Source organism: Molossus molossus, unplaced genomic scaffold, assembly GCF_014108415.1.
Source record: "Molossus molossus isolate mMolMol1 unplaced genomic scaffold, mMolMol1.p scaffold_m16_p_4, whole genome shotgun sequence".
NCBI classification, from domain to species: domain Eukaryota; kingdom Metazoa; phylum Chordata; class Mammalia; order Chiroptera; family Molossidae; genus Molossus; species Molossus molossus.
Genome location: NW_023425377.1, coordinates 84,042,636 through 84,067,089, shown reverse-complemented (window position 1 = coordinate 84,067,089; position 24,454 = coordinate 84,042,636). Strand labels below are relative to the sequence as shown.

The window sequence follows — 24,454 nt, the reverse complement described above, 5'->3', positions numbered from 1 at the left end:
TTGGATATTAACATCATTGGTAAATATCTTCTTCCATTCAGTAGATTGTCTTTTCATTTTTGTTGATGGTTTCCTTCACAGTGCAAAACTCTTTAGTTTGATATAGTCCCATTTATTTTTTTTGTTTATTTCCCTTGTACAAGGAGACATATCCAACATTGCCAAGAGCATTTCATAGAGCTTACTGCCTATGTTTTCTTCTAGTTTTATGGTTTCAGATGTTACATTTAAGTCTTGAGTGAGTTTTGAATTTATTCTTCTATGTGGTGTAGTTTTTTTTTTTTTTTTGCAAGTACCTTTCAATTTTCCTACCACGATTTACTGAAGCGGCTGTATATTCTTGCCTCCTTTGTCATAGATTAATTAACCATATAGAAATGGATTTATTTCTGGGCTCTATTCAGCTTCATTGATCTATGTGTTTGTTTTTATGCTACTGTTTTGATTACTATGGCGTTGTAGTATAGTTTGATATCAACTAGCATGATATCTCCAATTTGTCCTACTATCTCAAGGTGCTTTGGTTATTCAGCATCTTTTATAGTTCCATATACATTTTTGGATGATTTGTTCTAGTTCTGTCAAAAAAAAATGCCACTGGTATTTTGATGGGGACTGCAAGGAATCAATAGATTGGTTTGGTTAAGTATGGACACTGTTAACAGTGTTGATTCTTCCAGTCCACGATCAGGTGAATTCTTCCATTTATTTACATCATCTTCAGTGTCTTTCTTCTGTATCTTAGAGTTTTCCAAGTCAGGTCTTTTACCTCTTTGGTAAAATTATTCCTAGGTATTTTATTATTTTTTGATGTAATTTTAAATGGAATTGTTTTCTTAATTTCTCTTTTTGATAGTTTGTTACTGGAATATAAATAGGCAGACAATTTCTGAATATTCTGTATCCTGCTACTTTACTGAATTCATTTATTAGTTCTAATAGTTCTTTCAGTGGAATCTTCAAGGTTCTCTCTCTATAGTACCATGTCATCTACAAATAACAGCTTTACTTCTTCCTTTCCAACTTGGATGACATTTTTTTTTTTTTTTTGTCTGATTGCTGTAGCTAGGACTTACAATACTATGTAGAATAAAAATGTTCAAAGTGGACCTCCTTGTTTTGTTCAGCTTTTCACTGTTGAGTATGATGTTAACTGTAGATTTGTCATATATGGCTTTTATATTATGTTGAGGTATGTTCCCTCTATCCCCATTTTGCTGAGAGTTTTATCATAAATGGCTGTTGAGTCTTATTACATGCTTTTTCTGTATCTACTGATATGATCATATGATTTTTATCTTTCAATATGTTTATGTGGTGTGTCACTTTAATTGATTTGTGAATACTATACCAGCCATGCATCATGAGAATAAATCCCACTTGATTGGTGTATGACCTTTTTGATGCATTGCTGAATTCGGTTTGCTAATATTTTGCTGAGCATTTTGCATCTATGTTCTTCAGGGATATTGGCCTACATTTTTCTTTTGTTGCAGTGTCTTTGTCTGGTTGTGGTATCAGGATCTTTCAGTCTTTTTTTGTTTTTTTAAATCCTCATCCGAGGACACTTTTTCCATTTTTTGTCCAGATAAAGTGAGAGGAAAAGAGAGAGAGAGAGACATCAATTTGAAAGGGACACATCGAGTAGCTGCCACTTGCATAACCCAACCAGGGCCGGGGACAAACTGCAATCGAGATACGTGCCCTTAGCGGGAACCAAACCTGGGTCTCTCTGGACCGCAGGCTTATGCTCTAACCGCTGAACCAAACTGGCCAGGGCCTTTTAGTCCTTTCTAACCAACTCTCTTTAATACTCTTTATGCCCTTCTTACCTGAAACTTTTTTTTTTTTTTTTTTATCCTCACCCGAGGATATTTTTCCATTTTTTGTACAGATAGAGTGGGAGGGAGAGAGAGGAAGGGAGAGAGAGAGAGAAACATCGACGTGAAGGGACACATCGAGTGGCTGCCACCCGCACGACCAACCAGGGCCGGGGACAAACTGCAACCGAAGTACGTGCCCTTAGCGGGAACCGAACCCGGGTCTCTCGGGACCGCAGGCCGAGGCTCTAACCGCTGAGCCAAACCGGCCAGGGCTTACCCGAACCTTTTTACTCTTAAGGCTTAAGACCCCAAACCCACTACTGTCCTTCGTTTTGCAGATGACCTCGCCTCTTCGTTCACCAAGATGAAGGTTATTTAAGATGAAGGTTATTTAATATGAGCTTAGTTAGTGTTTTTAGCTTCTAAACTTCTCCTTCATCCCATGGCAGAGGAAGACGTATTATCCTCTTCAAGGTCTACTTCTCTTGTGTGTCTTTGATCTCAACTCTCCCCTAACTTACATGCATACCCCATCTCTTCCCCTACCCATGTAGTTACTCTATTTTATTGAATTTATCGTGTATATTTCTTCATTATTATAATCTCTAAAATCAGGATATATCTTATAATTGGTGCTGTCTGAAAATTAACTAGCAGTGTTCTGCCACCACTAACACTAGTACACAAGATAAAGGTGTGTCTTAGAATCATGTTTATTTTTAGATTAGATGGACTATGGCAGTTGCTAAGACCTACAGATTCTGTATGTCAGCAACAGCTCTATAGTCACTGTACCTCATACGGTAACTTCTTCCAAATTACTGCCATGTCTGTGACTGACACTGTACCCCTGTCTCATTAATATTCCTAACACACATCTCTAGTCATGCCACTATTCTGTTTACAACTTTCTAAAGATTTATTAGAAAGCTGTTCAGTGTTCTCTGCAAACTACCTCTGCACCTTTATCTGCTGCTTTCATATGTGCACATGTCGTCTAGGAAAGTGGAATACCTTGTGGATCACCTGCATCCCTGCCTTTCTCCTGCCAGTATATCTGCTTCGTGCCTCCCCCCAACCCAAATCTTTCAGGATACAGCTCAAATATTACTTCCTGGACAATCACAGGGCAATATTATTCTCACCCTATGAATCCCACACCACTACCTTTGTTCATCTCATGTATGTCTTTCACCTTGTATTACAGTTATCACTGGAAAAACCTTTCCTACTACACTGAAAGCCACCTGAGGCCAGGACACAAGTCCTTCTCCTCTTCCTATGAACTCCTCGTTGATGATAGTGATGACAAGTCAATGAAGATGAACAAAGTCACCACCAATCCAGAGTATGGGCCTCCAAAAGAAATGGCTATCACTGTAAGTAAACAATCGACAATCAATGGTAAAGGATTATTGCAACAGGGTCCCAAAGGATATATACTGCACTATTACAAATGCTAGGGGTGGGTGGAAGACAGGTGGTGATTAAGACCGATGTTCACATTGTTTTATATACTTAACATTTCTGAAATAAACATATGCTATTCTTATAAACTTATTTTTAATTAAAAAACTTTGGGAAAATACTGAAACAATTAAGAACTAATTTAATGATTAATATAAGTCCATAAATAATTTATGTTTGGAAAGTGTATATGGATCAGTATTTTAGAAGCTAAATTAGTATTTGTAATTATTCATGGCATATATTACTTGAATTAAAAAGTCTTAAAAATCATTTTAAATCTGTACTTTCAAGATCTAACCACATGAAATGAAGATCAGAGTAAAAATAAATCATTAACTTCTTCGAAATCAAAGGCTCAAGAAAATAAGAACTCATTCACTATAGTATTAAATCCCAGCCTGGCAACTAACCTCTTCTTCTCTGTTAAAGACCTGCTTCTTATAATTAACAAATGTAAACCTGTTGAAAACATTAATTTTCATCAAAATGGGTTACTACATAGTAGGCATGTACAGTGGACTGTATCACTTCACCCTTTCCTAGTTCAGTGAGGTTTTAATGTTTAAAATATTAATTCAAGATAGTATAATCTAAACTAACAAAATTATATATTTGAAGATACCTCATAGTAAATATTTAAGTTTAAAATATAATAATAATAATTTTCATTGGAAAACTCTTAAAGCTTTTTAGGGTGGGGGGCAGACTCACATGCCGATGTAAAGTGGAGGAGTTTTTAGGAAAGACAAAGGTAGGCCAGGAAATACAATATTCAACAAAGATGTATTATATGAGTAAGAATAAGGCACTGTACTTGAGGAGTAAATATAAGTTCAAAATATAGACCCTGATCTTAAGAACATATGGTTCAGTCTGGCCAGGGTGGCACAGTAGTTGAACACTGACCCATACACCAAGAGGGCGCTGGTTCGATTCCCGGTCAGGACACATGCCCAGGCTGTGGGCCCGATCGCCAGTGGGGGACATGCAGGAGGCGGCCAATCAATGTTCTCTTTCATAGATGTTTCTATCCCTCTCTCCCTCTCATTTCCTCTCTCTCTAAAATCAACAACAACAACAAAAATTTTTTAAAAAGACCATACGGTTCAGTCAAGGAGGAAGATATGAAAAGAGTTAAACAACAAGAGTAAAAACAGTAACATAATTATGACAAACCAGAATAAATAAAGTTGCTAATTAAATATATAAATGATAAGCTAACTAAATTTAAGGTGGAGAGATATCTGTATGAATTAGCCTGATCAGGGAAAGCTTACTGAACTGGGCAGGCTTCTGAGGGATGTACAGACTCCAGACAAAGTTAACAATAAAGAGAAAGATACAAAGGCATAAAAACCCAAGATGTGCTAGAAAAACAGAAGGCAACTAGTAATGCAATCTGGTTAGACTATAGGGATTATCATTAGGGTGATCATACATCTTGGTTTGCCTGAGACAGTGCTATTGTCTTGGATTATTAATAAATTCCCTTTCACTCCCCCTAAGTATCTCATTTTAGACAATAAATTATATGGTCACCCTAAGACCACATCCCATTATTAACTTATCTGAATTTAATGTCAACAAAAATCCCTTAAGTCTTTTTCAAATGTACTCTGTGAAAGAGAACATGTTAATTACTCAGGGAAAAAGGAAGCATACAAGATGACAATAACTACAATTTCTATCTAGTTACTCACAAGCCGAGCTTTCTAAGCCTAAATAATTTGCTTGGCTTGTAATAAACATTCAATAAGTAACTATTTCATCAATAGGTATTTGAATATATGAATACATGAAGAAATAAATGAATGAAAGATGGAAACAAAGGTGATAAATGAGTTTTTAATTAAGACTTAAAAATAATTTTTTTAAATTGATGTTAGAGCACAAGTAAAGGAGAGGGAGAGAGAACTAGAAACATCAATTGGCCGCCTCTTGCATGCCCCCCACTGGGGATTGGGGCCCACAACCTGGGCATGTGTCCTGACTGGGAATCGAACCAGCGACCTCCTGGTGCATGGGCCGATGCTTAACCACTAAGCCACACTGGCTGAGCTTCAGTTAAGACTTTTAATGAAACCAATAATATCTCTTTTAGGGAAAAGCCAGCTGGGATTTCACCATACTGTACACTATTTTCTCTAGGTATATTTATAAATTTTACACTAAGATATAGCTGAATACAACTGCATTCATAGTGTTTATTTTTGAAGAGTATAAAACCAGTCACTATCAATGAAGCTGAAAAATAGGTGTAATGATTTTCAGTTTAGACAAAATTAATTAATCACTCATTTAGTCACCCAAAAATGTGGACTGAGTCCTAGTTTATGCCTGGCAATTGGCTAAAGGTCATAAAGATGAATGAGACAGCTTCCCAGTGTAGTCACCAGGGCATATATGTATGTAACAAAACACAGTATAAAGTATTGTAAAATGGACTATACTAGTGGTATGAGTATACATATATGGGAGCAGAGAGGAATCAACATTTGTGCAGGGTTGTAAAGAAACAGCAGAGAGGGTAGGCAAAGGGAAATCATATGAGGCAGAGGAAGCAACACATATAAAGACAGAGAGTCATGAAATAGTTTAAAATGTTCTGAGATGGGAAGGAGTTTGGTGCGGCTGGAATATGTTGTATATGAGAGCAAAATGAAGAAAAACAGTGGGTCCAGACTTTGAAGAGTACGACAGAATTTTCTGTTAACTTCTTAGGCAACTGGGATCAAAGGTTTTTAAGCAAGGATATTATATGATCAAACTTATTTTGGTAGGGCAATATTTCCAGTGATACTAAAGGCAGAAGCCAGGAGAGGGTCTATAGTAGGTTGAGGCATGGAAATAGAGAGGAAAGGTGAGATTCAAGAGGTGTTTCAGAATGGTAATAAAACTCATTCAAGAGAGCCTCACCACCCGGGTTTAGGCACCTGCACCCCCAGCCCTCACCCCTAATAGCCTTAGGAATAGTACACGGTATTTTTCACCTTCAAGCATGTTAACCTTTATGTTGAAGGAATAGACAGTTCTACCATTATCAGGTGGATAAACTGTAGGAGAACTTGTCTCTAAGACTCTTAAAGAGACCTGTCTCTGAACTGGAACTCCAGAGTTCAAAACATACTTCTGTCCCATATAAAAATGTTTATAGTCCTAGACATTTTCTAAGACAAAAAAAGGGGGGGGGGGATATAATCAGAAACCTACAGGAAACAATAAAAAAGTGATAAAATAAATCCGCAGTGTACTCCACTTTTTTAGACAAAGGACATTGTCAGCTGAGTAATCGGTGAATATCTTCACAGAGTGAAACCAAATGATCGTTGTGCCAGACAATGACAGCAAAGAATTAAAATGAAAAGTGGCAAAATAATTTACATGAGATGAGAAACCATAAGCTAGTAACAAATGGAAATGTCCTTGAGGCACTTTCATTTCAATAACACCGAAGTCTATAAAAATTGCAGCCAGAAAATTTCTCCTTTTGTGTCTTAGCATACAGAAAAGACAGGGACTGACTCTCTAAGCAAGGGATAACACCATGTAAACAGACATTTTTTTTTCTCCTGTGCCTTTATGCAAATTATCTCTCCTAAAGAGAGATTTTAACCCCACCAAGATTTCAGACACTGCCCACTACCTATAATCAATGTGCATTTCTTCATCACTTAGTAAAATAAAACTACTAGGAAAGAGAATAACATTAAACAAAAACACTTTGGAACCTAACTGTCCCTTCTCCCATTTGAGAGTACCTATGTGTTAAATGATCTTCAGGAACAAAGTAATTTAAAATGTTCTTTTCTTCTTTCTCTCTGTTTTTAAACAACAGAGTGAACAGCAGAGAAAAAAGGAATGGGAAAACCTTCTCTAAGTATAGCAACTCTCTTCTGTTAATCCACAAAGGTCTAGGGCAGCGGTACTCAACTTATGGGTTGCGAGCCCTTTGGGGGTCAAACAACCCTTTCACAGGGGTTGCCTAAGACCATCGGAAAACATGTATTTCCGATGGTCTTAGGAACCGAGACACGGCTCCTCGATCCATCTCCAGGCGGGTCCGCCCACATGCAGATACGCCCACATACAATATGAGGAACTGTATTAAAGGGTCGCGGCGTTAGGAAGGTTGAGAACCACGGGTCTAAGGAATACCTTCAGTTCACTTACAGACCAGGACAGTGATAATCTATATTTTATCCGAAGACATAAAAGCCCCTCTGACACGATTCTTCCCTGAAAACACCCCATAGAAACAATCAGGGTCCAGAGAACAGTTAAGAGAGGCAGAGCTAAAAATCAGCTCTGCATATGACTCTTCATCATTTAATGTGGACTTCAGAACAGTTAGGAATCTTGAAAGAGTGTTTCCTGATCAACCTCTACATTTGAGAAATAGGACAATGACAAGCTTCCCCAAAGTTACAGAGCTGGCTAGGATCAGAGCCAAGCCTCTTGAGTTCAGGGTCCCTGCTCTTTCACGTAGAGCTTGCTAATAAGGAAGGTGCCAGGCTGGATAGGGTCACCTGAGAATTTATGTCCACCCAGAACTTCAAAAGTGATCTTCTTTGGAAATAGGGTCTTTGCAGATGCAATGATGATAAGGATAAGATGAGGTCACACTGGGCCCTAAATCCAATGAGTGTTCTTATTAGAAAAAAGAAAGAACACAAGCCGTGTGAAGTGGAGGCAGACACTGGAGAGGGGCACCTGCAAGCCCAGCAGCGGTGGCTCTGCCAGCAGCTGGAAGAGAGGCAAGGGAAGGTTTCTCCCTCAGAGCCCATTCTGCTGACACTGGGATTTCGAGCCTGGCCTCTAGAACTGCGAGATAATACACTTTTGTTGTTTCAGGCCACCCAGTTTGTGGCGATTTGTAATGCCAGCCCTAGGAGATGAATACACTGGGTAAAATAGAGTCAGTACAAAAAGAATGAAATGGTCTTAAGAGAGACTGTGATCCAAGTGTTGTACCCTAGTGGACTTTATTTTACTATGGGCAGCCACCAGGCAAGTAGACTGGAATAAGTAGCTATTTCTGAAAGTCAGTAGTCTTTTGGCTGAAGGCAATTTCTTCTCTGGTAAGTCTGGTCAAATACTGGAAATTCTAACTTTATTCTTTTTCCTTATAATCCAAATTGGACTGCTAGCCTCTTTTTGATGGTTAACACTGTCCTTCATTTAAGCAGTTTCCATAATAACCTCCCATTTCAAAGCTTTCCTGAATTTTTTAGATTGGCTACTCTGATAACAAAGGGGCTAAGAGATTGCTGTATTCATCTCTAGCTTCAGCAACAAGTGCAATGCGGATTTTTTAAAATGTTGGAACACTAAGTACAGATAAATATTTCTGTAACACACCACAAAGGTTATCAATATTGGTATGACTCAACAAAAAATCTGCTCAGAGATATGTAATAAAGCAAGTATAGTAACAACTTCTAGTCAAGATGGTAGAGTAGGAAAATGCTGTGTTCACTTCCTCCCACGACGACACCAAAAGTTACAACTAAATTATAGAACCACCACCACTGAGAACCCCAGCAGCTGGACTTGGTATGCCCTGTACCTCTTGCTAAGCAAGCTACCCCAGGCCCGGCAAAACCAGTGATCAGTCTCAACTTGCTCTGAAACTCCCATCAGGTAGCCCCAAGCCTCACATAAGCAGGGACCAGTCTTGGCTTGGAATGTAGCCTCAATTAAGTGGCCAAAAACTCCGCATAAGTGGCAGCTGGTCTCAGCTCACATCTTGGTGCCCACCAAAGGGTACCAAGCCCAACACTAGTGGCAGCTGGCCTTGGTTCGCAAACAGCCTCTCTCAAGTGCCTCCAAGTCCAGCACAAATGGCAGATAACTTTGTAGCTCCTACCAGACAGTCCCAAGTTAGGCACAAGCAGTGGCTGACCTTGACCTGTACTAGAGCCCCTCCCAGAGAAGCCCCAGAACCGACACATCCAGTGGCTGGCTTCAGACCACATCAGAACACTATCCGTCCAAGTCCACAAACGACAGGCCTGAAGGGCAGGCTCAGCTGGCACCAGAGCCCCGCGGAAGGGACTCCCACACAGCTCATTCCCTGTAGTCACAGTCCAGCCCTCACAGCCAGTCAGCCTGAGGGTCAATCCCACCAAATGACATGACAGTAGCAATCAAGGCTTAACTACAACAGAAGGGCTCACAGAACCCCCATAAGGGGCACCCCTGGAACACTTAGCTAAGGTGACTAGGGAGACTGAGCCACTGGGCCCACAGGACACCTACAAAAGGCCACTCTTTTAAGACCAGATGTAGCAGGTCTACCTAATACATAGAAACGTAGCCAAACTGAGGAGAAAAAGAAACATGTCACAAATGAAAAAAATATAACAAAACTCCAGAAAAAGAACTAAACAAAATGGAGGCAAGCCATCTATCAGATATAGAATTAAAAATACTAGTTGTAACAAATTGCTAGTCATAAAAAGTCACAGGGATGTAAAGTACATCATAGGGAACATAGACAATAATATTATAATGACTATGTGTAGTGTCAGATGGGTACTAGACTTATAGGAATGATCACTTCATAAATTATATAAATGTCTAATCACTATGTTGTACACCTGAGACTAATATAATATTGTATGTCAACTAATTGAAAAAAAATTAAAATATTAAAAAATAGTCATGGGACACAGACAACAGCATGAGGAAGGCCTAGGGTGGGGCAGGCATTGGGTAGAGGAGGTCAAAAAGGGAGAAAATGGGAGCCATCTGCAACACTGTCAACAATTAAAAAAAAAAAAGTCACGGGAATGGAAAGTACAGCATAGGGAGTATAGTCAATAATATTGTAATAAATATATATGGGGTCAGATGGGTACTAAATTTATCAGGGAGATCACTTCGAAAGTTATATAAATGTCTAATTACAATGTTGTACACCTGAAACCAATATAATATTGTATGTCAACTGCAATTGAAAAATAAAAGTTATTAAAATCCCAGCAGCAGCTCTATTAAATCAGAAACAAGGCAATACAGCCCACTACCTGCAATACAACTTTTTCCCTTGCTACAATTTAACATTTTTCTGAAAGTCCTAGTCAGTACAGTAAAACAGGAAACAGAATTGAGAAATAAATTGGGAAGGAGGACCACAAAACTATCATTTGCATATTATACTATACCAAGAAAACCAAGGGATAAATTGAAAATACCTCAGAAATAATCAGTAGTCGGGTACTATCTACATAAAAATATCAAAACTTTCCCATGCATAAGTAATAACCAGTTTGACAAAAGGAAAAAAGGTATATATTAATGAGAGCAAGAAGAATGAGAACTAAAAAATATTTAACAAGAAATATATATAAACCATATAAAAAAACTAAAAAAACTTTTACTCACTTTACTGATAGGTATAAAAAGATATAAGAAATGAAGAGGCATCTAACACATTCCTGAGTGAGAATAAACAATACGACAATGGCATTACTTCCCGGATGAACTGTTAGGTTTAGTGTACTTCAATTGAATTAAAACACATTCCCTGCCCTGGCCAGTTTGGTTCGGTGGTTAGACCGTCGGCCAGCGGTCCAGAGAGACCCGGGTTTGGTTCCCCCTAAGGGCACATACCTCGGTTGCACTTTGTCCCCAGCCCTGGTTGGGTGGTACGGGAGGCAGCCACTTGATGTGTGTCCCTTTCACGTAGATGTTTCTCTCTCTCTCTCCTCCTCTCTCCTTCCCACTCTATCAGAACAAAAAATGGAAAAATGTCCTCGGGCGAGGATTAAAATAAAGGAAACCAGATGAAAATGGACAAAAACATTATGAAAATAAATAGTAATAAATGGGCCCTATCTTGTCAAATATTATAAAATAATAAAGTTATATCAGAACTACGGTTTAAGAACTGATAAGATCACTAGAACCAACATAAAAAATAACTTCACATGCAAGAAAATCTTAAATCTAAGAAGGAAGGGTAAATTGGCTATCTGAAAAATAAGACCAATTAGATCCTAACCTTATGAACCCAATATATTAGGGTTAAGTGTAAAAGTGAAATCATTAAAAGAAAAACAAACTAGAAGAAAACATCTGAATGAGGAAGCATAAATGATAGAGGCAGTCACAAAGAATAGAGCACTGGATTTATCTACATTTAAATAAAAAATGAAATAAATTGCAAATACATGCAAATGAACAGAAAGAGTCAATGATTTCATTCTATAAGGAGTTAATAATAGACATCAATTGGCAATTATGCTCTCCCATACAGTGGGTAGCCTTTCCATTTTGATGACTGTATCTTTTGCTGTGCAGAAGCTTTTGAGTTTGATGTAGTCCCATGTGTTCATTTTCTCCTTTGTTTCTGTTGCCTTAGGTGATGTATCAGTGAAAATTCTGCTGCGTATGATGCCTGAAATTTTGTAGCCTACATTTTCTTGTAGGATTTTTATGGATTCATGAGTCACTAAATTTAAGTCTTTCATCCATTTTGAGTTTATTCTTGTGTATGGTGTAAGTTGATGGTCTAGTTTTATTTTTTTGCATGTAGCTGTCCAATTTTCCCAACACCATTTATTAAAGAGGCTGTCTTCACTCCACTGTAAAGTGGAGTGAAGACAGCCTCTTTAATAAATGGAGTGGGGTTAATTTCCAATATATATAGAGTGCTCATACAACTCAACAAAAGGAAGACAAAGAACCCAATTAAAAAATGGGCAGAGGTACTAAATAGACACCTCTCCAAACAGGACATACAAATGGCCAAGAAACATATGAAGAAATGCTCAATATCACTAATCACCAGAGAGATGCAAATTAAAACAACAATGAGGTATCACCTCACACCTGTCAGAATGGCCGCCATCAACAAATCATCAAACAACAAGTGTTAGCGAGGGTGTGGAGAAAAGGGGACTCTAGTGCACTGCTGGTGGGAATGCAGACTGGTGCAGCCACTATGGAAAACACTATGGTGTTACCTCAAAAAATTAAAAATTGAACTTCCATTTGACTCAGTGATCCCACTTCTAGGAATATACCCTAAGAAGCCTGAAACAACAATCAGAAAGAATATATGTCCCCCAAGTTCATAGCAGCACTATTTACAATAGCTAAGATCTGGAAATAGCCCAAGTGTCCATCAGTAGATGAATGGATAAAAAAGCTGTGGTACATATACACAATGGAGTACTAAGCAACTGTAAGAAAGAAAGATCTCTTATCCTTTGAGACGACATGGAGGGACCTGGAATGTATTATCCTAAGTAAACAAGCCAAACAGAGAAAGACAAGTATCACATGATCTCATTTATTTGTGGAATATAACAAACATAACAGTCTGAGGAACGGGGTAGTCCCAGAGATGTGGAAGTGAGGTATAGACCGACAATCCCCTGAAGAGGGGGTGGGGGGGGGGAGAGAAACCACAGAACTTATATGCATGTATGTATGAACAATGGACATGGACAACAAAGGTGGGGACAGGGAGCGGAGGGAGGGGGAGGGGTGAATCAGTGGGTGAAAAAGGGAAAACATTTGTAACAAAAATAAATAAATTAAAAAAAATAAAAAATTATACACATCAATAAGAAAACATGAATATGTAAGAAAAAAGAACAAACACAGAAGATGAAGTATGAGTGGTTAATAAATGTTTAGCTGTACTATAACCAGAGAAGTTTATATATGGGTAAAAATAAAACACTGCTTCTCACCTTCAAAGCTGATTTTCTCTCATCAAAAAGATGATTACAGTAGGCATGGAGTGCAGGTTCTGGTGACAGGAGCAGTATTTGCTCAAGGCCATTATAGTCATGTGGATAAATTCAGCTTTTTGGAGGGAGATGGTAATAATATCGCCAAACGTATCATTATTCTTAAGAAAAAAGGTAAGTACCAGGGCATTCATGTCAGTACTATTTAATAGGGAAAAATTGGGAAGAATGTAAATGTCTAATAAAGTAATAATGGCTCAATAAATTAAGGTATAGTCATTTGAAGAAGAAAGAGGGAGCCATTAAAAAAATCATATTTTCAAAGAGCACCGAAAGACATGGGGAAATGTCAGTGAAAAAATCAGGTTAGAAAACCATATAGGAGTTATTCTAATTATTTAAAACATATATAGATGTAGTTTATAGGGAACCAAAAAAGACCCCGAATAGCCACAGCAATCTTGAAAAAGAAGAACAAAGTAGGAGGGATCACAATACCGGATATCAAGTTATACTACAAAGCCACTGTAACCAAAACAGCCTGATACTGGCCAAGAACAGGCATATAGATCAATGGAACAGAACAGAGAATTTGAAAATTGACCCAAGACATTATGCTCAATTAATATTGGACAAAGGTGGCAAGAGCATACAATGAAGTAAAAACAGCCTTTTTAATAAATGGTGTTGGGAAAATTGGACAGCTACATACAAAAAACTGAAATTAGACCAACTTACACCATACACAAGAATAAAGTCAAAATGAATAAAAGACTTAAATGTGAACTCGTGAATCCATAAAAATCCTAGAAGAAAACGTAGGCAACAAAATTTTAGACATCACATGCAGCAGAATTTTCAGTGATACAATGCCTAAGTCAAGAGAAACAAAGGAAAAAATTAATACATGGGACTACATCAAACTAAAAAGCTTCTGCACAGCAAAAGAAACAATCATCAAAATGGAAAGGGAACCCACTATATGGGAGAACGTAATTGCCAGCAATACATCAGATAAGGGGTTAATTTCCAAAATATATAGAGTACTCATACAACTCAACAAAAGGAAGACAAAGAACCCAATTAAAAAATGGGCAGAGGACCTAAAGAGACACCTCTCCAAACAGGACATACAAATGGCCAAGAAACATATGAAAAAATGCTCAACGTCACTAATTATCAGAGAGATGCAAATGAAAACAACTATGAGGTATCACCTCAAACCTCTCAGAATGGGTGCCATCAACAAATCATCAAACAACAAGTGCTGGCGAGGGTGTGGAGAAAAAGGGGACTCTAGTACACTGCTGGTAGGAATGCAGACTGGTACAGCCATTATGAAAAACAATATGGTGTTTCCTCAGAAAATTAAAAAATGAACTGCCATTTGACCCAGTGATCCCACTTCTAGGAATATATCCTAAGAAGCCTGAAACAACAATCAGAAAGAATATATGTACTCCTATGTTCATAGCAGTGCTATTTACAATAGCTAAGATCTGGAAACAGCCCAAGTGTCCATCAGTAGATGAGTGGATAAAAAAGCTGTAGTGCATACACAATGGAATACCATGCAGCTGTAAGAAAGAAAGATCTCTTATCCTTTGAGATGACATGAAGGGACCTGGAGAGTATTATGCTGAGCAAAATAAGCCAATGAGAGAAAGACAAGTATCACATGATCTCACTTATTTGTGGAATATAATGAACAAAATAAGCTGATGAACAAAATAGACCCAGAGACACAGAAGTAGGGTTCAGACTGACAAACTTCAAGGAGGGGGCAGGGGAAGGGAAGAGATAAATCAAAGAACTTATATATATAAGCATAAGCAGTGGACATAGACAACAATGTTGGTGGGGGGGCACAGGGACAGGAGAAGGGTGTCAATAGGGGGAAAAGAAGAAATATCTGTAACAAAAATAAATTAATTAAAAATTAATAAATAAAGCCACCAGAGTCATTTCCCAGCAAGCTTCATTCCTGGCCAGAGGAGCCTGCAAAAACTATATATATGTATATGTGTGTGTGTGTGTGTGTGTGTATATATATATATATATAAAATATATATATGTATAAAAAAAAAATATATATATATATATATAAAATATAGAAACACTTAAGTGTACCAAAATATTTTCAGTGGTTATTTATGAAATAGTTTCTTCTTTATACACTATGTTTTCTAAATAGTTTACAATATGTTACCATTAATTTTCTAATAAAAATATTACCCCAAATAAAACTAAGTTGGGTTATGTAATATTACAAAAACCTTCCTCTGATTAATTTTATAACGGCCTTTCAAAATATGTTTCTTTCACCATCTCTGCATGTCTACAAACTGGCAAAATAATGTTACAAAGTCAGGACCTGAAGTACATACATTTGTCAACCAAAATGTCCAACTGCAGGGTACTAGGGTAATACACTGTAGTATATTCTTAAAATAGATTTAATCATTAGAAACCATGTTTTCAAACAGCATATAAATAATGTTAAATATAAAACTACTTATCTGGTATTATCTTCTTTTGTTTAGAAAGAAATATAAATATGTACATAACACAAGAAAATGATTTAAAATCAATACACCAAAATGTTAATGATTAATGTCTAAAGGGTGGTGTAAAAGAGCATTTGAATTTTTTAATATAATTTTTTCATTTTGCCATATTTTACATAAAAATCTGCTAATTTTGTAATTAGAAAAGCACTATTTGAACATAGCATTTACTGTCTCAAAGCATGAGTGAAACAGAATTGCAAAAATTTATTTTTTAAAAATAAAATTTCTTTTTTATCTTAATACCTTTCGGCAACGAATTTACACTTTAAAAGTTTGTTTTGCAAACAATAGTACAATGAACAAAAAATGTTTTAATTTTTTTATATATATATAACTAAATGAGCACTCATTTTAACTCAACAGACTTAAATAATGGCTCTCTCTAAATCAGCTTTTCGGAAGGTTCAGGTGACTATAAGAAAAAGCTAAAATTTAAATGTGTTCAATTATAGAAGAAGCTGTAAGTTTTCATGGCTTTGCAACTTCTTAAATGTTTTAGAATTTAAAAAGCCTGTGAAAAATTAGTACTGGCTTATGAACAGATAAAAGGATCAGATATATGAGAAATTGAATTTTGGAATCCTAATTCATAAATGCAACAGGACCCCATAACATAGCTCATTACACATGGATTTAGATAAACCACAGAGTAGATCCTGACAGAATGAAAGAACTTAGAGACAAGCACAAAGGGATAGGTCAACACATTGGCAACAAATCCTGTGACAGCTCAGGAATAATTTCATTTCACTCATGGTGGAAACCCCACTGTCCAGTGCCTTGGTATTGATGAGGTAGGCCAGTGAGTTACAGAGCCACAAAGAAATGATGTCACCTAGGAGGTGAAGAATAAGATCTGCAAAAAACCCTCGTATGTCCTCTTCCCAAGAGATGGTTACTACGGAGTCACAAAATGCACAGTACTTGGATTCTCTGATAAAAGTTGTACCATGGACCTCCGAGTGATCACGTGATGTGTGATGAGGGTAACAGCAGAAGGAGCCATCATCTCTTGTGTTGTCTCCTTGGTAATTCAGTGGAAGGAAGATGAGACTTCTTTCTGTATATTTCCAGGGCCTAACTCCTCCATTTGGTCCCACTCCTGGTAATGCTGTAAAACTTTACCATGGACCACAGTCTCAAGAACTCCTGAACACAGTCTTGGAGTTAAGCCTGTGAACAACCCATGCTTCCCACTGATGCTCACTATGTGCTGAGCATAATAAAGGAGACCAGGAAGCTGACATACTTGCTACCCAAAAATATTTTGTCCTATTATTGGAGGAAGAGGTTCATATCCCACCTGGATGAGCCTTTACGTACATGAGTGGCTGGGACAAGATGGTGAGACCAGGGCCCAGGAGCACCTGACTGGCCACGTCCACATGATGGCACTAATAGATGGACAGATAGACGGAGCCACCAAATGACTGAGCTAGGATGTTGCCAAATAAGTAAGCACTTAATTTGCTGCTTCTCAGACTCCTCTATCAAAGCATCACCCCCCATGACATCAGAATAAGCATGCGGGGGTCTCCTTCCTCCCCCAGGGTTTAGGAATAATCCTGAAGCTCATGAGTAGCTTTCCTTGAAATGTCTTTGATGTCTCTTACTTGTTCTCAAAAAGTAATATAAATTTTATATTTTATTCAATATTATATGCATTTGTTTTAATATAAAAATGTTTTGCATTATCCATCGCCCCTTTGCCCCCCAAATCTTCAAGTAAAGATCTAGGAAAATGTGTGTGGGGGGGAGAACTTTAAACTGGAAGGAAACATTACCAAGTCTGCCCCTTTATTTTGCAGATGAGGACAGATGAAAATTCAGACAGGAGACTTGACTTACTCAAGGTCATACCATGTAAAACTCAGGTTTTTTAACTCAGTTCACTGGCTCAAAGGCCTCAGAGGAACAGCCATTATTCAGCTAAGATATGATATTGTTTCAGATTTCCTTTAAGATACAAAGCTCTGTAGCAATGAATCATTAAACCAAACTCTGATAAATTTCACAAGAGCTTCTGGAAGCAAAGCCGTAGTAGCATCAGTAAGAAACCTATGACAGTCCCAGAACCATAGCTACATCTCACCTAGCGGCTTTTTCCTCCTGGGAAAGGAAATCTGATTGCTCTGGAGACAGCCATAATACTGACCAACCTTTCTTCCTTGGGCAGAGGAGAATATAATACACCCTGGGGCTCTGCCCTCAAAACACATCAATACACGGTTTAAGTCATCATATACAGTGCAGTTAACCTATCAGAGAAGTTAGTAGCATTCCTCACACACTAGCCCCCCCGCCTCAAAGGCTTCCAAATTCTCATCAGGATGGTAAGATGCCTTTCTTCACATGTTTAAAAAAGAAGTTCATACATGAGAGAATTAAGGATACAATGTTTGCAATGTGCCCTAACATAACATTTTCATCTCCCAAGTCCGTCACTGCAACGATTGTATGTTTGAATATTTTATTTACTCCCAGCATGCTAACTACCACTAGACGCTATTTGCTATTTGACCAACAGGTTTCAAGGGTTACAATGAATTTAGAAGCTGAGTTTTTAAGCACACTTCACAAAACAGCACAGGCGTATTATCACCTGTCCAGTAATGTGCAGCCCTAAATGAAGCCCAACCATAGTTGAGACTGTTGTGCGTTTTCCTATGTGACCATTGCAGAGCAAGTTTCCTTATAATATGTATTACCTTTTAGTCATTAGTCTTTCTATGAAGACCACGAAAAGAAGACAGACAATTTTCTGGAGTTGTCAGGCAAAAAAAGTAAAACTGACAAATTCTAAGCCAGGGGAGGGGCTGGGTGAAGGTAGGTAAAGGGGAGGGGACAGGGGGACATCTGTAATAGTGCCAACAACAAAAGAAAAACTGAGAAACAGTATTTCTTTTGAAACATGTCTCCTGATTGCATATTGCTGAATTCATTAAATGTCTGTTCAACCCTCCATTTTGTTTTAATAAGAAAAAGAACATGCACAAAAGAACAGTGTTTGATTTTGCTGGTCCATGGACTCCCCATTTCCCACTGAAACCACCAAATGTGAGTGATAATCATGTGAGACTTTCATGCCAGGAACACTATGGTACTAGAAAGCGTGAACTGCATCCACCAGATGGCGCACCATCAAGGCACTGAAGCCGTGGTGTGCCCCCTGCTGCACCTGCTTCACTCTGTCTGGGGAGCAGCTATACCCTCCTGTCTCTGTTTGTCAGCCTTTGCTGGTAGCAAATAGGTTTATAACAGATTTGTAAGGTGATCTGAAATTGTGAAGTTTCTTATACATGGTGTACAAGTTGTCCTGAGGCAGGGAGCCTATTTTTAAATATAAAGCACTGAATTACATAAACTGGCCACTTACCAATCTGAGACACTGACCAAAAATTTACTATAATGTGAAGATCAACAGAACAGGTTTGATAAAATCAATCTATTGACTCCCATACAGTTTTCTTATGATAAATACTATACTTTTGAAAAATGACTCCCTCTTGCTAAAAGGATACATACAGTCGGCCCTCGTTTATCACGGTTAAGCAGGTCCAGACTCTACCGTGATAAATTAATTTCCCCGAAGTAGGACTCTTTATTTATACAGTCATCCCTCACCACTTTGGGCTTCGACTTTCGTGGCTTCACTCTATTGGAGTTTTTTCAAATCTAGTATGGTATTTGAAAAAATGGCGATAGAGTGAAGCCGCGAAAGTCGAAGCGTGAAGTGGCGAGGGACGACTGTAATCTGTATCTAAAATGATAACACATCCTCCCAGGGGGAAGTCTCAACAAACAGCAAACCAATCACAGACAATAGCATAAGTTCTGTGAAAGTCAGAAGTGCACTGTTTGGGGAGTATCCTGATACCTCTCTGCACTTGGGAGTACTTTCTACTTTCTTTTAAACCTATCTTTTTACTTCCTGTGTCTTAGCTTGCTGCTGTTTTTAGTGTGAGTTGATCAAACTACCTAGGATATGAATAAATGACTCTTTAATTGCTTTTTTAAAAGCCCAATTAATTGCCTGGCCTGTGTGGCTCAGTGGTTGAGTGTCGACCCATGCACCAAGAGGTTGCCAGTTTGATTCCTGGTCAGGGCACATGCCCAGGTTGTGGGCCAGATCCCCAGTTCAGGGCATGCAGGAGGCAGCCAATAGATGTTCTCTCTCATCATGTTTCTCTCTCTCCCTTCCTCGCTAAAATTAATAAAGAAAAATAATAAAAAGCCAAATTAATTCTTATAATACTTGACAAAAAACATGATATTTACATAATATTGTCAAAGCTGAAAGGTTATCTTACTAATTTTATACAAATTAAATAAGTATCTTCCCAGTGATACTACAGAGCAAATCCAGGGTAAAGTCATGTTCCAAGGACAGCATTTTGATGACAAACTAGGGTTTCTATTCCCCCAAAGATTATAATTATAGGATAGTCTTAAAATAGATAGAACTATAGGTTAGTCTGGCCTTATAATGGATGACATATGAAAGTTGAAAAAAATAAACTAGAATATTTGGATGGGCACTATTACGATCGGAATTTCTATGTACACAGGTTTTCAAAGTATGAAAGCAATTTTTCGACTCTATCACTGAAATTACATAATCCACTTAGGCTTCCTCAACCAAAAGGCAACTGTATCAGAAGTAGATATTTACCTACAAGTTCATACTAACTCAAGACCTTCAAACATCAAGCACATATGCAAACATTGGTACATGCTATGAGTATTTAGTCTGTCATTAATGGTCTCCTAATGCATTATTATAAGGGCCAGGACCACATCTGCCTTCTTAATTACTGTATCCCACAGCATCTATCACAATGAGTGGTACAGAGTAAAACTCAATAAATATTTGTTGAGTTTAAAAAGAAAAGCTCTCTGGTTTTCTGTGAAGGTTTTCTAGTTAAGTCTATAAGTTGGTCTCTGACAATATTAATGTTTATAATATGATGTTTATAATTCTGCTTCTGGGGTTAATTATATCTGCATTGGTGACTCATTACGTACAACACCAATATTTACCACACTGAACTTCATTTCTTGGTAAGCTCTGGCCACAGAACAGTATGAGGAACTTGGGGTCTTTAGTCCTTTTTAATTGGTTCAGGGAATACAGAAATGAGGGGTCTGTTGTTTGCATAATATAAAACTGTTGGCAGATCCTCTATTAGAGGATGGGGAGAAATTTTAATCTGCCTCAAAAACATTGTGATATTTTCTCTTTTGGCTATTTCTGTTTGACCAAAAAGGAACCAGGAAGTATAATTTGCCAATTTAAAAATGCATTTAAGGACAGTTCATCTTCTTACTGGCTATGAGAAATGGATTGGGATAACTTTACCTGTCAATAAGTGGGGACGTTTTGTTGTTTTTTCCCTCAAATAGTCTAATGGATTGAAATGAGGTCATGTCCAGGCTCCTGCTGTCTTATATAAATGTTAAGAACTTCCTCCTATTTGCAGAGACACAGGAGGAAGAGTTCATTATGTTCTACCCGAGTCATTCCACAAGAAAGATGAAAGAGGATAAACTCTTTTTAAAATTCAACTTCCAGCATCCATTAATTCCAAAATTTATAGTGTATTCTTGCAGCATTTTCTATCCTAAAACAGCAATGACATCAGAAAAGAGGAAAAGACAGACCAGCTTGCCAGGGGCTGCAGTGACAGCAAGACAACCTAAGGGAGGGCAGAGTGCATCTATTTTAGGTCACCGTTCGTTATAGACCAGGACAAACATTAGATTTTATAGGACTCAACTCTGCTCCCACAAAGTGGTTTTTGTGGGGGGAAATGGTACAATGATCAGGCTAAGGAAAAATAACACTGAGGCATTTGAAAGTAACTTTTCTGCTGTTTTTGAGTCATTTTTACTGGATCACTTTAAATCATTAAATTATTTATCACTGAATTGAAGGCCTTACAACTTCAACAAAATGAGAAAATACTGCATTACTCTACCCTCCACCTCCCAAGGCTAATACGTCTGGTAGGGAAGACAGGGTATAGCATTTTCTAATGTTGCTCAAGTTGTAGAGTCTCCTTAAATATTCGATTTACCCATGCTCAAGCAACCCCCATTGATGTCAGACTTTAAGCACAGCACTGTGCTAGCCTATGGGCCACCTGAGTATAACCACTCGCAAGCCTGCAGGGGCACATACACTACACCACTGAAGCACCAGGTAAATTAACTCAACAGACAGTGAAATAGTCCGTTCTGGTCCAGACATGACTCGGGTTTTCTTCCTAACAATGCGCTGCTACAACAGAAGTCAATAGGAAAACTAGATTTGATAATAACCCACCTTTATAATACAAGAAAGCAGGGGGACCCTGGCCGGTTTTGCTCAGCGGTTAGAGCGTTGGCCCACACGGACCAGAGAGTCCTGGGTTTGGTTCCACTAAGGGCATGTACCTCAGTTGCAGTTTGTCCCCGGCCCTGGTTGAGGTTGTGTGGGTGGCAACCACTTGATGTGTCTCTCTCATGTCAATGTTTCTCTCTCTCTTCCTCCCTCTGTCCCACCCGCTCTATCTGAAGATAAATGTGAAGAAAATGTCCTCAGGTGAGGATTAAAAATAAAAAGCATCCCTGCGCTCCAGGACCCAGCTCCATCGTCACTTCAGTGCTGCCTGTCCTCACAGCACTCTCCTCAATATCCTACTGCACTTGGTACCTACAAGGGGTCTTTAACCTGAATCCTCAGGCAGACCGAGACCTTATGGAGTAAAACCTGATGTTTAAACATGCTTCAGCACTGGTGATGAATGAGTTTCTTTTGAGTAAAAAAGAAGTAGACTTACTGGCTGAGGCTTAGGAATACAGAAAATAACTCTTCAGAAAATTCCATCTGAAGAAATCACAGCATTTTTTTAAAAAGTTCTTATTTAATAATTTGTACTGACTGGTAGCAGGAGAAATGTATTTACTGAATGCCTACCATGTGTCGTATACCATGCTTATTTTGCATGCATTGTCATTTGGTATTAAATCACAGAATTCCTTTTATAGCAAGTAATTTTCCTAAGGATATATAGCTCACAGAACAGTTGAGACTGAAACCCCTGACTTTCTAACTCAAAAAACTATGTTCTTAACAACCATATTATCAGAAAGAAACAAAAACACAAAAAGTAACATAAAAATGTAGCAACTATTCGACATTTAGGGTGAATCATTTATTTAAAACTATTATTTCTCACATCTTTATCTTTGTATGTTTATGACTTTTTATATTATTTAATAATGCAATTTTTCTTCTATTGCTTAACACTATGTCATTCACATGTTTCTACAAATTAGGCCACATCTGTCGTTTGACCGTGACATTCCACTTAATAGACTCATCATCATTGACTTAGCTTCCTGCTAAAAAGTATCATGGTCAAATGTAAAGAAGCTGGAAAAAAAATTCACTGAAGTTTCTATCCAAACAAAATCACTATCCTGGTCAGGCTGTTGTTGTTTTTTATTCTAGATGTGAAAAAGATATATATTTTTCCAACTAGTTTACAGCTCAGCAGCAGTATAATAAAGAAGAAGATGAGATGTAAGTTTCTTTGTGATTGTAAAGTACTGAAGAAAGTTTTACTCTTAGCAATAAAATGAAAAATAAGCAAATTTCTTCTAAGCAGTGAGAATATTTTTAGTTTTCTCATTTTATAAGGAAGAAGAAAGTAATTCTCACTACCTAGACTGATAAAAAGTAGGTGAACAACAATTTCTTTTCATTTCCAAGTATTTCAATACCTTAAGGTATTTCATTACTATAATATGTATAGTAACACAGAAACTGAAGGATCAGTATACAAGATGACTGGCCAACAAGGTACTCAGATACATTATGTGGATATACACATTGCCCTAGATTACGGGTCTTCTGGCAGAACTTAGTTATCATGGAGCTGATTTTGTTCTTTAAATTTAGTCTATTCATGTTGTTATGTTCAGCACTAATTTTTCTCCAAAGATTTAATTCTAGGGTAGAAAGTATTTTCCTATCAGAAGTCTAATAGGGAAAAAGTCTCCATACAAACAAGAACTATTTTTCTTTAGAATCATAGCACAATACAATTCTGGGAACTCGGATGACCCTTGGAAATTATATAACATATAGTAATTCTTCCAGTTATATTGACTGATTTGCTTTTAAACAAATTTTTTTTCTTTATTAATTTTGATGTTTCTCTCTCTCCCATTTTTTTTCTTTATTAATTTTGAGAGAGAGAGGAAGGAAGAGGAAGAGAGAGATAGAAACACTGATGAGAGAGAAAACTGACTGGCCACCTCCTACATGTCCCCCACTGGGGATCAGACCCACAACCTGGGCATATGCCCTGACCAGGAATTGAACCGGCAACCTCTTGGTGCATGGGTCGATGCTCAGCCACTGAGCCACACCAGCCAGGCCCGATTAACTTTATAAATAAAATGGGAGCATAACATTTTATTCATAAGTATAAGAAATACTAAAGAATACATTTCAATGTACATTATGATCAACTAAGAAACAACTGAGAAGAACAGAGGTGGTAGGGTAGGAGGTGTGCTTAAAAGAAGTGTGAGCAGGAAGAAAGAAATGAATATTAGTTTTTCTGGCAAATTAAAGAACAGAAAGTGAGGAAGGGGAAGATACAGGAAGGAGTTCAGGAGAGGAAAAAAAGATTAAGAGGGTTTGAAAGGAATAAGATGAATAAAGAAACATGGGCAAGAAAAAATTCAGTTAAATACAATAAAGACTTCTATGTTGTTCATCTTTGAATCCCAATTCTCAGCATATAGCTTAACATATAGTAGACAGCGAATACATGCTTAACAATAAAAATTAAAGAAGATAAAGGACTGAGAAGTTCAACAAATACACTTTTAA

The 24,454-nt window shown here is 37.7% G+C and overlaps 1 protein-coding gene and 1 pseudogene across 6 annotated transcripts in view; both read right to left on the bottom strand.

Annotated features, from left to right (window-relative positions):
• Positions 1 to 24,454, bottom strand: part of HMBOX1 (homeobox containing 1) — a 122,591-nt gene that overhangs the window by 11,825 nt on the left and 86,312 nt on the right. The window lies entirely within an intron of this gene.
• On the bottom strand, positions 16,100 to 18,208 carry LOC118616440 (annotated as a pseudogene).